The sequence below is a fragment of the Falco biarmicus genome, chromosome 8, assembly GCF_023638135.1.
Source record: "Falco biarmicus isolate bFalBia1 chromosome 8, bFalBia1.pri, whole genome shotgun sequence".
Taxonomy (NCBI): Eukaryota; Metazoa; Chordata; class Aves; order Falconiformes; family Falconidae; genus Falco; species Falco biarmicus.
Window position 1 is genome coordinate 49,150,556 of NC_079295.1, and position 14,180 is coordinate 49,164,735.

The 14,180-nt window shown below is 37.6% G+C and overlaps 1 protein-coding gene across 1 annotated transcript in view; it reads left to right on the forward strand.

Moving 5' to 3' along the window:
• SLIT3 (slit guidance ligand 3) overlaps positions 1–14,180 on the forward strand; it is a 531,450-nt gene that overhangs the window by 209,223 nt on the left and 308,047 nt on the right. The window lies entirely within an intron of this gene.

Sequence of the window (14,180 nt, forward strand, 5' to 3'; positions counted from 1 at the left end):
TAGGGTCTTTGCTTCTCTCCAGTTATGTTAAGATGGCTGAGGTTAGTCTTTTCTACAGATATTCTTTAATCCTACTATTAGTCTGGTGCAGCTACTTTTAGGTCTCTAAGGGAAAAGTTCTTGTAAAGGTGTCAAAATGTTGTCCCATGAATGTGTAGATAGTATTTCCCATAGGAGGGAAGCCATGCTTTGAGTAGTGATATTTGGTCATGTTTACACAGTCTGGTAGCCTTCTTTACTGGAGCCAGAAACTGGACAGTGATTATGTGGACTTCTGCATCTCCTGGAGCCTGCGTCTTTTCAGGCCCACTCAGTATATGACTAACATAGGTGATTTTAAGTGACTTGTTTTGTCCAGACTTACAGCTCCATCACCTTGACTTAATCTTAGATGTTTTAGTCTAACCACCTGGAATAGTTGTGCACTGTTTTATTTTTATTAATGCATTGTAAATGTGTTGATATTACTAGGGTTGGGATTTTTTAACTCTTTTCTGAATTATCTGAAAGCATTCAATGAATATGCTGCTTTTCCTAACAGAGTTCTGATTACTAACTCTTTTTTTTTGCCATGCACTTACTAATGTAATGAACTATTTTAAGTGAGTTTGTCTTCTGCTAATGTTTGTTCTTATCAGTTGTCTGAATGAGTCTCATAACTCCATGCAAATTGTTCCCATCAAATTATATTTTTTAAATTATGACAATGCTAAATCCAGTTAATAATTTATGGCATGTTCTATAGCATAATTATAGAGACAATTTTGATAAATCAGGTAGCTATAACTAAATCATCCAGGTATATCACTGCATCACTATAAAATATTTTAAAAATCAGTGTTGCTTTGAAAAGTGCTAGTGTCAGTTAAAAATGTCAACAAATTTAAGGGGAATGCAGGAAAAAAAATCTCATTTAAAAATTTTGGTTTAATTTAAAAGTTAATGCTGAAAAGTGTACAATTGAAATACAGTTTTCCTTATATTACACCCACTGATGACTGTCATGAGAGCAATAGGCTAGACATGGGATTAAAATTGTGTTATTTAAGTAATTTACCAACTACTATACTGCAGTTCTACTCTTTCTTTAGACTGCTGGCTCGAACTACAGACTTGAGAATTCTTACACCTTAAAGACATTTTGCTAAACAAATATTAATTTAATATTAGGGGTTACAGAATGGAAACTATAGCCTATACAGTACTTATAGTATTTCAAGGACTGAATTTAATATAAAATGCAATCTTTCATAGAAACATATAAATTGAATCTTTAAAGAAATACTTTCTTCCTAAATCTTTTGATATAGACAGGCATTTTCATCAGACATGCTGTGAATAGATAATGTGAATGTCAAGGTGTGAACACGTCTTGAAACAGTGCTTTAATTTGCCATGGGAAGTTATTATGCTGACTATAAATTATGGGATTTCCCTGTGCTAAATAAATCCAAGATGAAATCTAGACAAGGCATTAAGGAAACGAAGCATTGCTTTAATTCCTTTGTATTCCAACATTATGGAAAAACATGTCTTGGAATTGGAATTGATTGAAACATTTTAGACCAAATACGTTGACAGTGAAATCCCGTTGTTTTTCTGTATATGCTCAGGTATAACAACTCACACTCAGCTGCAAGCAGGATCCTGGGAGGGATGTTTGCATATTCAGCCGGCCTTTGCTAGATCCTGGTCTTGAATTCCTCTGGTATTATGGATCAGAAGCTCATGATTATGAAGCCTTGTCTGTGTCTAAATTGTTTTTAATCACGGCAATAAGTGTTGCTTTTCCATGGTGTGGTCCCCTCAAGATCCCTGCAGAACCACATTCGGTCCCATTTGCCTTTGCTAGAGATCTCTGCTAGTTCCTGAAGTGCTTGGTTTGTGAGGAGGTCAGACTTTACAAGGGCTCACGTCACCCATCTCGTGTTTGTACGTTCACTTGGTGTGCGTACATTCACAATGTGTAGAAGGTTTCATTTAACGTAAGGGTGTCTAATGTATTTTTTTAAAAAAAAAAACTTTGGTTGTATTTCCTTATTTGATATGTGACTTTTTCACCTACTTTTTAATTACGCTGGATCAAACAAATAAATAAATATGGATGATTTTAAAACTTGAGGTTGAGATTTAAAAAAAAAACAAACAAAACACCATCAACCTCTACTCACATTAGAACTGTTGGGAGGAAAACAATTTGGAGATGTCATTTATATCTTTTCAATTCTGCATAGTCTTGTTCATCACTTAGTTTCCTTAAAATTTGCAATTTAAGATCTGTCAGTGTGAGAAGCCGTCGTGAAGCAGAAGCTATATTTCCATCCCACAACGTACATTTGTCTTCCCAATCTCTTCAGTAACAAGAGCAAACTGCAGTCTTGATATAGGGGAACCTGATCCTTGGGAGTTCAAATCCCTGCATGCGAGCCTCTCACTTAAGAATCACATATGAGAAAGGGAAAATCTTTCGTTTTTGATAAGATACTTTTGTTCTAAATATTTTTCAGGTGGGATTTTGTTGGTTATTCACTAGGTAACTTAAAATCATTTATAAAGTCAGGAAAAATCCCTTGCCTTGGGATTCACGGGGTTTTGTCTCTAAAGAACCGAAAGGAAACCCTCACACCTGGTGAAACGGAGCTTTCTAGAATGCTTCCACGCTGGTACTAATCTGTTAAAATGACGTGGAAGTTTTGATAAATAGTTGTTATATATAAAAAAGGAGGCTTTTCAAACGCTTTGTTGATCAGTCGTTAACCAGGGCTCTGCCATCTGTCATAAAGAAATTTTAAAGAGAAATTGAGCAGATCTTATGCCTCTGTCCATTAGGAACCAGTATCAATCGGTTCAGGAAGAGTATTGAGGGTCATTAGCTGCTGTTATGGCTGAAGCACTAATGTGTGCCTCATGCATCAGAGTTAATGGTGCCTACAGTTTTGCCTTTGCATCCAAAGGGTCTTCAAAAGTCGGATTTCCTTTTTTCTTCTGTGAAACTGTTAAAAGGGGAAACTTTGTGGGCTTTTTTTCTTTCTTATGTATTTAGGAACTAAAGAATGATCTCGGTCTTTCTCATTTAATAAAAAAATAATTCTCAAAACTACCTCATCTTACAAAGCTCAGCTGAGGAACAGGAAATTTTTCTGACTTGGTATTTTTATTTTCCTGTTAGAGATTTTTTTTTTTTTTATGACTGTAGTATGTTTTTTAATCAATTTCTATGACTACTCAAAGCAGAAAGCCCTGAGGCATGTTTTATTTGTCAGATATGACCAACCAAAGCAAGGGTTAAAGAGAGTCTCTGAAAAATGTCAGGTTACGTAAAACCACATGGCAAGTGTTTCTAAAGTGAAAGGCATGTGAGAAAACAGGTCATAAATCACTACATCTCTAGAAGATGAAGTCTGCAGTATTTATTATCTAGGCACCATTTTGATTTGCCAGTAAAGAAGCTCCTTGTCGGGATAAATACTGCAATTATAGTGATAACGGCTTGGAGCTGCAGCATCCACCAGTGGGGCACACTAAGAGAACGAGCATCCTGGTAACATGTTTCCAGATACAAAGGTGAGCATTTGTCTCATAGTAATTTCTTTCTTATGGGAAACTATACATAAACCATTGAAGAAAAAAACTGAAGGAAAAGAGAGGAAAGGGAAAGGAAAAAGGAGTTGTTCAAGTTCCACAAGGAGGGATACATACTTTTTTGTTCTCCTGTATTTTCTTGATATTAGCAAGGAAGAGCAGAGAGATACGTATTTTTTATTAAAACAGAGCTTTCGGAAAAAGGTTTTAGATTTCTTTTCTAAAGGCATAATTTCATATGCATCTATATAAAAGCATACTTTTTTTTTAAATGTACATATATACATATAAATTTAGATCTAAATATCTTTAAAGCTCTGGCTAGAGCCAAGCAATTGAAGGCAGACACAATGTGAGCTTTCCCGCTCTGCCTCTGTCTGGACCCACACATGCTTTCCTAGTCCTCCAAAGCCTTTGAGCAGAGGCTGCCAGATGGAGCAAAGTGACGCCAAAAATATACATCTCAATATGAAAAAATACACGTTTGGTTCATATCTTAAAGGTTTCTGAGCAATCTGAGAACGTTTTCAAGGTTTTCAGGAGATCACAAATTTTAATTTGTGGCAGATAGCAACTTTTTCATTGCAATCTGCTGACGCTGCAGATTAGCTCTGTGCTGGTTAGTTCTGGTTTGGTTCTCTCTTGTGCTGTATCTGTCAGGCATCAAAAAATTTTTTTGCTCTTCAGGATCATTAATTGTCCCTGAAGAAGAGGCCATTGTTTAGTGACATCTGCAAAGCATGTTCAGTACTCAGGAAATACTGGCTGTGTTCTCAGCACATCTGGACCTGTAGAAGGTGACATATGTCAAGCTGAAATTGTATGACACATTTTTTTAAATGATAGTGACGATTCTGAGATACATTGGCTGTGTGATTTTTCTGGTTTTGACTTTCATTTGGGTTACAAATTTTTAAGAATCAAGTGAGCTTTTATTTAGAATGACACAGTATGATACTTCACAGGAGAACAGTGTATATACTAACCAATTGCAGTTAAATTTCAAGTGAAACTTTTTTCAACTAATTCTTTTTTCTATGTTAAAGAAAGGTGTGGAAAGTTGGGGCTTGCTTCTTGTTTTTTCAATGGTGTTTATTCCTTTCTTGTAAATTGTAAGATGTTGGTATATTCCCTGGGGTCAGCACACTGAACATTGGTTCATGTGATCATCATGGTGATGGCTTGGGTTTTATCCCTAGTTTATTCTTTTCTGGTTTTCTCCTGAGTAAGTCACTTTATCTGTCCGCATTTTTGTTCATCTCCTGTATAAAGTGGGAATAACGATACCGTTACTTCCATTGAAATAAAGTAGAAATTGCTTCCTCAAAATCAAAAAGTAAAATTCATATGTTGGTGAACTAAGGTGCATTCCCCCCCCCCCCTTTTGTTTCTTTAATTATTTAAATAAGTGGGTTTTTATTTAAATAAGTTGTCTTGAGGATTTTCTTCTCAACTTGACTAAGATGCCTGTGGAAGTATCAGATATCTTGTTGTCAAAATAGTGAAAAATGCTGTCTGAAGATATTTTTTATATTTCAGAGACAAAAAAAAAAAGCTTGAAAGTTTCCTGAGTGATGTGTGATTTCTCTCAGCAGGAAGCGAAGAGAGAATTTTATTATCTGACCACATCGATGGAAGCTGTTTTCATATGTTGCAGCCAGCAAACCTTTTTGCTGCCAGCAAACACTTTTACTCCCCCTTACTCTATAATTCTACATCATAGACATGGCTGGCTTTCTTTGAATAAGCTTTTCCAAAACACAATGTAGCAACTTGGAATAAAAAGATCGGTGTTAGGGATTCATTCTCTGCCATTTCAGATATGTCTCCATCTCCATCTAGTGTGGCTCCCTATGACAGCACAATTCCCATTAATTCTGTCAAAGACGAATGTGAAATCATACAAAGTGCAGCAAGTATGAGTAGCAGAAGACACGATAAATAGCTCTTGGGGGTGTACAACACACAGGAAGACAAAGGAGATAGCGCTTCAGCTCACAAGGAAGAGGCATCATTTCTCAGCATGATTAAGTGCTTCCATGGAGCTGTAGCAGCTACAATAGCTCTTACATCTGGTAACTTAGCTTTTATACAGTTCTTTTGCCAGATTTTTCAGTATTTCAATGAACATATGTATGTTTATATTGGAGAAAGCAGTTTGCTTTAATGTCATCCCTTCTGAGACATACTTGGTAATAAACAACTCCAGATCACGCCTTACCTTTTCGCATGGGGAGTGAACTCAAAATGTTATGCTGAATTTCAGACTTAACGCTATTCATCAGTTGAGATTACACCTGGGTTTTTGAAAAAATGTGTATCCCAGTGCAGGATTAGTGTGTGAAATTCAGGCGCCCCAAGTTTGTTATTTTCTTAATTTTAGGTCCTGATGTCTTTTGATTTTTGTCACGGAAGTGATCAGAGTTGAATGAAGCTTCATGCGTACAGGTTAGGGAATGTGAGGAATTGGTGCCATGTGTTTCCCATTGCGGGAACCTTTATGATATCATCGTCAAAGAACATGTTCAATATGCCTTCCAGACTTGGCATGCTCTTTAGATTGCATGATCGGTTGGGACTGTGTCAGTAAAACATTCATATTCCCCTGGGTGCACAATTACTAAGATATTGAAAACATTTCATCTATAAGAGGAAAGACTCCCCCCACCCCCAAAAAAACCCCAAACCAAACAAAACAACAAAAACAAAAAAACCCCAAACAACAAACCACCCCAACCAACCAAAAAAACCCCGCCCTTTATATTCCTGATGAAATTGTATACAGTATCTCATTGAACATCTTGACCTCATTTTGCCGTGAGGGCTTTAAAGAAACTTCCTATTCAGTGGACCACTAATTCTTACCTCTCCATCCTTAGGTACTCACAGAAAAACACCTTTTTTGGCCCCAGCTGCTAGAAACAAAGTCATCCTTCTGTTAGCATATGGATAGCAGCTGTCATTACCACTAGCCAGTTATATTGTCTGCTGTCCCAGTCCTTTATCTGTCCAACTCTAGACACTAATTCAGAAAATAAGAATAAATAATCAAGGCATGTGGAACTGCGGCCAAGCTTTTTTTATTTACAACACCTGTTGCCTTTTATAGGGTTGGCACAGTTAGTCTAACCCACAGTGGTCTTCTAGATTTCTTGATAACTGGACTTTCTGAAATGTGTCTGCAGTTTTTGGGGAAACTTAATTTTTATTTTCATTAAAAGGTTAAAAGTAAAACAGAAAATTTCACTGCATATCTGCTGCAAAGCAAGGGGAGGAGGGGCATTTGAAGGAGTCAGAACTGTGCACATTTTTACATTGCAAGATGAATGACTGTGTTCAGCTGTAGTGCTGTGGTTCCCCCACCTCTGTTGACACCTGTGCCGAGGCAGGAGACATGAAACACCTCATAGAGAAAACAGTCCCAGCTGCCCTCCTCCTCTCTGTTCTTTTTCCTCTCCTCTTTTACTGATTTGGATACTCACTGCATAATAATAACTAGATAGCCCTGGATTTTCTTTTCTAAATTTTCTAAATGTTGTGTATTTGGGGGGGGGGGAGGAAGAGGGGAAAAAATGTGCCTCCCTATTTCCTTGGTAGTTTCAAAAGTTTCACTGGATTTGTTTCTTAATTTCTGCCTTATGAAACCATGTCAATTTAAACTGAGATTTTTTTGATGCTTCAAACTAAGTGGAGCTTGCACATTCAGTATTTTAATGCAAGGTCAGGTGAGTCCGGGCTGACTCTTAACAGGGCTAGTGGCTCTGTCACTGTGCTTTGAGGCACCTGGTCTGTGGTGTTTTGAGATTGTACTGACCCAGAGCTGCTCAACACAGCCATGTACAGCTGTGCTTCTTTAGGTGTGATCTTGGAAATAAATCCTTTATGTGAGTTTTTTAAGGCACGTCTAGGTTTGTTATTTTCAGATTAACTGGTAAAGCTAGAAGTAGATAGGTTTTGGAGAATGCAGACCCTTCTTCAGGTCAGAAAAAATTTCTTGTTTTCCTGACTGTGATAATTGGTTTAATGAATGATATTTTATCTGTCTAGAAACCTTGTTTTACCTTTGTTCTTATACTGCCACAAACATTAAAACTGTTTTATTTTAGGTTAGAATTTACAGCAGTTGTCTGTGTTGAAATTTAGAAAGCTGGAAAAAGGACAAAGATGTCTAACAATCTTAATTAGAACTATAGAATAATTTAGGATGGAATGGACCTCTGGAGGTCATGAAGTCCAATGCCCACTCTAAAACACAGTAAATTATAAAATATACAAAAAATACTGTCTCTCTTTTGTCACAGGAAACCCATAAACTTGAACCTTGAAAAATGGAACACATTTCTTGCAATTGTATTTATCTTGGTCTTAGCATCCATTTCCATCTTCTGGGCTACACAGTGTCCCCTGTATGGTATGGCTGGCTTTGCTACCTGTAACAGCAGAGGTGGAAAATTATGTACTTGTTCCCAGTATTGGTGATTTTATGTTCTATCTAATAATAATTAATCGTTTTCTTGAGAACTGATTGGTCTCTAGGTATCCAGGTAATTAATGCAGGATAGAAAGGAGAAATGGAAATATATCCTCTTAATCAGCTATATGCGTATTTTTATCTTAATTTGAAATAATTACTTTCTTGTAGACTTGCCAATGATTTTTCATATCCCTGTGTAAATAAAGCATTATAGAGTTAGAGAAGAGAAAACACATTTTGGATAAAAAGGCAGTAAAGAAAATTTTAATCAAAAATGATTTCTCTTAGTTCTACATAGAACCACCTTTTCTCCACTGAAAATTCTTGGAGGCTGTGTGAAATAGATAATTATGCAGGGTTTCTACTTGCTTGGGTTTTTTCTTAATCATATTAGCAAGGGTAATATACAGCTTGTATTATATGTAGTTTACATATAATATCTATCTGTAAACATACATATTTTACTCAAAACCAAAATCTATAGAACAGACCTCTGAATGTTCAATTTTCTGGTGAAACTCCTCAGTTGAAAATGAGCACTGACATAGTTAAAAGTGACTTCAGTGCAGTGCAAGAGTGGTAGCCTGAGCTCTCCCCCATTTCAGTACTGCTAGGGTGAAAGGTGCGCAGGTACAAGGAAGCAAATAGGTAGCTGAAGATGTTGTAGGAGTCTACAAACATCTGTTGTTCCAGCAGGAAAAGCTGAAAGTCCTGTTCCAGTGCAAAACCTTTGGATAGGGGCACAGCTGCCATTTTCTTAAAATGTAATTTTTTTAAACCTTGGCACCGGAAAGTGAAGTGACCACTATGCTTTTTGCACCTTCTTGTTCAATATATTGTGCCCAAAAGAATGTTTCTTCATAAATATTAGACAGACATAATTGTAGGGAGAACAGAAAATGCTTGGGGCTGAGTTCTCACCAAATATCATAATTAGGTTGTATGTAAAGAAGAAAAAGCATCATTCTTTGAAATCTGGGGGTTTTTTGGCAGCACATGTCCAACTTTAGTAACCATACGTACCAGCAGAGACAATGTCATTCCCATGATTTCTTTTTCTTAAAGCCTGCATGTCAAAATGAAATTAAAAACCTGCCTGTTCTGACACGTCTTTTCAAAGACCGTGAGTGCCTCTAAGTGGCAGGAGTAAATAGAATGTCAGAGTTAAAACTTCATGTAGCGCACTCCCAGTGGGATTAAATGTCAACAAATCTGTGCTGAAAAGACCTCTCCATCTGTAATTTCCTGCGTTGGAATTACCTACCACCCTTTGGAGGAGGAAACCCAAAATGTAGGCATTGATTGTTATGTGAATGCTAAGAGATACTGCAGCTTCCCCAGGTGGAGTCCTCTCCACCTTTCAAGACATCCTCAAACAAACCCATTTTTAGTAAATCTGTGTAAGGAACCACACCTGTGTTTTTCAGTGACCCTAAAAATATTCCTATTATTTGACCTTTAAACACTCTGATAGACTAGAACCAAATGTATTATCAAAACCATTAGACTTTCAGTTGTGGGTTGTTTTTTTTTTCTTAATTTATGGCCCTACTCTCCACTCAGTAAATTATCTGTAATGGGCAGCTGATGGGGGAGGTTGGCATTGTAGTCAAGTCCTTGTAAAACTCTGTGGGCTCAGCAACTGTTGCCTTGACAGGGTACCTCTTCATATGAAATGTCTTTGGAACAGGGTCCTTCTGCTCAGTGCTTAAGGCACAGTGGAGTCCTTTTCCTTTACTGTAGCTCCAAACTGCCACTGTGATATCCATACTTGGTTTTAGGCTGGGATGACTGATTTCACATGCCGATGCTATGATTTCTTCCATCAGCCAGCAAATTCAACCTGCTGCAACAGTTACAAGAGCACCCCAAAGTGACAGTTCTCTTTAGGCAGTGCCACAACCATTCCAGAAGAAAGCATTCCATTTTCTTTAGTCTTGCTAGAAAGCATTAGAAGATTTTATTTTCCTACACAGTGGCTTTAACTAGATCCCTTTTTCCTTAATGGAATAAGTGTCTATTAGATGCCTAAAAGGACAGTGGAAGAATAATTTTTTCCAAACTTAATTTGTTTCCTACTTGACAGTAACATTCCCCACGCTCTGTCCCTGACAGTTCCTTTGGCAGTTCTGTAAGTGTCCTTTTGCTCTGTAAGATTTAATTTCATTTTCCTATATAAATGCTAGTGTGAAACAAATATTTTATGATTAACTGAGACAGTTTAAACCATTTATTTTATTATTATTTTTTAGCCTGTAAGTAAACTTTATTTTGTTATCATGACAAACTTGATTCCTCCAACCCCCCCAAAATCCAGAACTTTGTTTTTCAATAATAGCAGGAGTGGAAGATTTCCTCAGGTTTTAAAACTGCACTGAAGATAAACATTTGGTTTGTATGTTCTCAATTAGTGTGAAAATGTGCAAATGTCACAGATTGTTAATTACTTGAAACTAGAAATGTGGAAGAAGAAAAGGAGGCGCTGCAGTTTTTTTTTTTGATGTGGACATGCTTCAGAGGATTGCAGTTTCCCCATAACTCAGGGCTGAGTGAAGGTGGGGGGTGTCTCCCAGGTGGTAAATTTGTACTCTCTAGCCTGAAATTTATTTTAAGCTGTGGAAGCTGAGATATTGGCTGTAGGGTCAGTTTAGGAAAACGCTGCCAGCAAAAGAGTTATCTGGGCCTGGTACTACCAGCATGATATAATTAAATATGTTGTTTGGCTAGCAGATCAGAGTGGGAGTTGGAATTAGGATTATAAGAGTGGAGCTAGCACAGCCAAACAGTCAGGCTGTCAAATCAGCCCTTGTATTTACATTCTTCCTTATTTAAGAAAGAAAAAAAAAATGTTCATGTTGTCATTACCTCTTGAAAGAAGGTCTTAAGTACGACACTTGGAGGAGAAGGTAGGAGGGCAAGATGGGGTGGAATGGCAAGGCAAGATTGATCCTTGAGAGGCTCAGGGAGTGAAGGGAAACATGTTACAAATGGTAATAAGGCAAGTTAAGAAAAATGATACCAGATGTGGCTGTAATGCCAACAATCAGCAAAAAATGTAAACATATATAAAGCTATAGTAATAAAGCTGTTACAGCTGTAATGTTCAGGATGGAAAGAAAAATGAGGTCTCTTTTTAACTTCAGCTATATCAGGCTCTGGCCTCTACTTATATTTATTTTTCCCCTTGTCCATTTCATCCTTTTAGAATAGTGATCCATCTTCACTAAAATTTGTTAGAGACCACTTCTAACATTTTTTTATAAAAGTAGAATACAATACTGCCTACGTTTTTCACATTAAGCAACTATTTGTGTCAAAGAACACTTCTGAACTCTTCAGCATATTTCACAACCAATTAAATTTCTAAGTGCGTGGAAACATTTGAAAATTCATCCCATTCAATTAAGGAAAACTTAAGGCTTAAGACTGGATCTGTGCACCCCTGCAAACACATGTGCATGCATGTGCTGTCTCTCCTTCTCTACAATGTCACAGTTGCTTGATCTGCAGTGTCCACAAATGCTGGCAAAGTAGATGTAGGCCACCCAGGAGGCCACGAGCCTGCCCGTGAATCTTGCTCCAGTGGATTTGTGGCTCCCATGGTCTACCTGGCTAAGACTTTAAATCGCTTGTCTTCTATTCAAAATATGCAGTACTCTGCCCTGACAACACTGTAAAACTTGTTGACAACAGGGTGAGCATATTAAGGGCAAACCGTATTTTCTTATTGACTGTAGGAACAAGGAGTCCTTTCTTTTTCTAGTTTGTTTTTTATATGCAGCTCTACCTCACGAAGATAATTTTCCAAAACACCATTGAATTTGTGTATTCCTAGGGTGTATGGAGTGATCCATGCCTTTGTTTTTCACTACTTATGAGTTTAGTGATTCAGTATTGGATAATTAGGATTTGTTTTCTGTTGATCCCATGACTCTTCCTAGCTTTAATAATGCAATAGTGTTTGGATCATGTGTTATTAATGATGAAAGTTTTCAGGACTTTCAGTTGTACCCTGACCAGTAGTTTTTTGGGACTCCCTAATGTTTACAACACATCAGTCTCGTGAGTTAGTGCAGCCCTAATACACCCTGAGTGTGAATGGCTAGTAAGTCATCTGGCTGTTGTAAGAACTGTAAATTTTGCATGTAAATGTGCAAAAAAGTATGACCTTTTGTGGTTTGTGGTGTTGACTCGCTAAGTTTGCACCACGCTTCTCGCACTTTATGGGCTCACATATATATATATATATATATGATTAAAGGGAAATACTTTTTAATAAGCTGTTTTGTAGAACTATTCTCTGAACTTACAGGGGGAGTGGATGCATCGTAATAGTGCTTGGAATTTCCAGTCCTCATTATTATACAGTCTTGTTCAGTCTTTTCCTTATTTAGTAAGGAAGCTTGTAAGATTGTTATCTGACAGATGTTGTTCCACTCAGCTTCAGCATTTCATTCACGTATTCTTCCAGTCATTATCATGGCATAAATCTTCCTGTCTTCTTCTCTTCTGATTTGTTGACTACATCATTTATTTGCATTCAAGTGGGAAATATCCTAATGTAAAGGCAAAATATTATGATTGTTTCCATCAGGAAGGATTCAGCTTTGCTTTTGGCTGTATTAGCTGAGATGACTGTGTACCGCAAGCATGACTGCAGCAGGATTTCCTTCTTGCAGTACGTGAGAAGCGTTGCTGACAAGAAGAGATGTAGAGAGCAGCAAGATTATATCTGCTTGCTTGTCTGTGTGTGTGTGTGTGTGTGTGTTAGGTGTTGGTTTTGCCTGTGACAGTTTGATTTGCTGCTACAAGTAACCATGCGGTCACTGTTTCTGAGATATACTTTTTCCTAAGAATGAAACAAGATCTGAAATTTGTGATTTCTACAGGTATATCAATACATCAGTTCAAATAGATTTCCTTATTCTCTCTCCTCTACACTGATTACATGAAGTGTTCAGTAATTCAAATTTCTGAGTCATGCTTCAGAAACAGCCAATTTTCTTATTAGTGATTTGAGATTCCTTGCTATTACTACTTCATGCAAAATAAAATCACTAATTCTGTCTGGGAAACTTTGCAACTACCTGCGTTGGTTTCTGCTTCCTAACCTTAAGTATATAGAAGAGGCAGTCTTAAAACAGGAAAATTATCTTCAGAAAGAGCAAAAGCTTTTGCATGTTGCTGCTACAGCAATAAGAAGCACAACCCAGCAGGTACTTCCTACAGTATGTAAGCATCGATATTTCAGTAGCTTCATACTCGCACTTATCTTGCTCGTACTTGATCATGTGCCATGGCCTCCTCCTTTCACTAAGCCCTGTGTGTCAGAAGCACCCGTGGTCAGGCTCACCTCCTCTGTGTCCAACTCACATGGCTGTGAAGGGGCAGAGCTGCAACACTGTCTCCTAGCTGTGGTTGTTGCTCTTGGAGGGGTGCTCTGCTTAAATCCCATCTGATGTCACGTAATGCAGCTTGAGCAGCACCATAAACCTTCCCTGAAGTATTGATCTCATGAGTTCGTCTAGAAAGAGTCAATGGTTTGAAGCTGCAGAATAAAGTGTATTTCATCAGAGAGGGAATTGCAGAATAGTCATATAAGGGAGAGGAAATAGGTGTTGGAAGGGGGTGTGTGGAAATTGTTACAGGATTATAATGAACCACTTCTCTCAAGTGCTTGTACAAATATATTCTCCAGAAGAGTTTGAGCTGAAAAAAGTAATGGCTCCTGAAAGCCATTTGGTATCGACGTGAAAATAGGAAAAGAAAATGAAGTGCTTTATGCCAAACCTCTGAAAAAAACATAGCTTTGAGCTATGGACAACAAATGCAGTCGGAGGGAAGGAAACTGCTGTTGTCAAGGAACTTACTCCTGAGCAATTTGCTATGATTTTTGTTAATCAGATCTATAGGAATGCAAGATAAACATTTGAGGTGACAGTGTGCTATCACAAGTATCTCTGCAATTCATTGGTATGCTGAAATAGTTGTTCAAGATCTACAGTTTATTTTCAGGTCTTATCGGTAGGGCCACCCACAGAGCAAAGCAGCTCCAGTAACTAACGGGGATTGCTCATTCATTGTCTTATTTCTAATGTGTGTGAGGCCACAGAAGCTGCTGCTG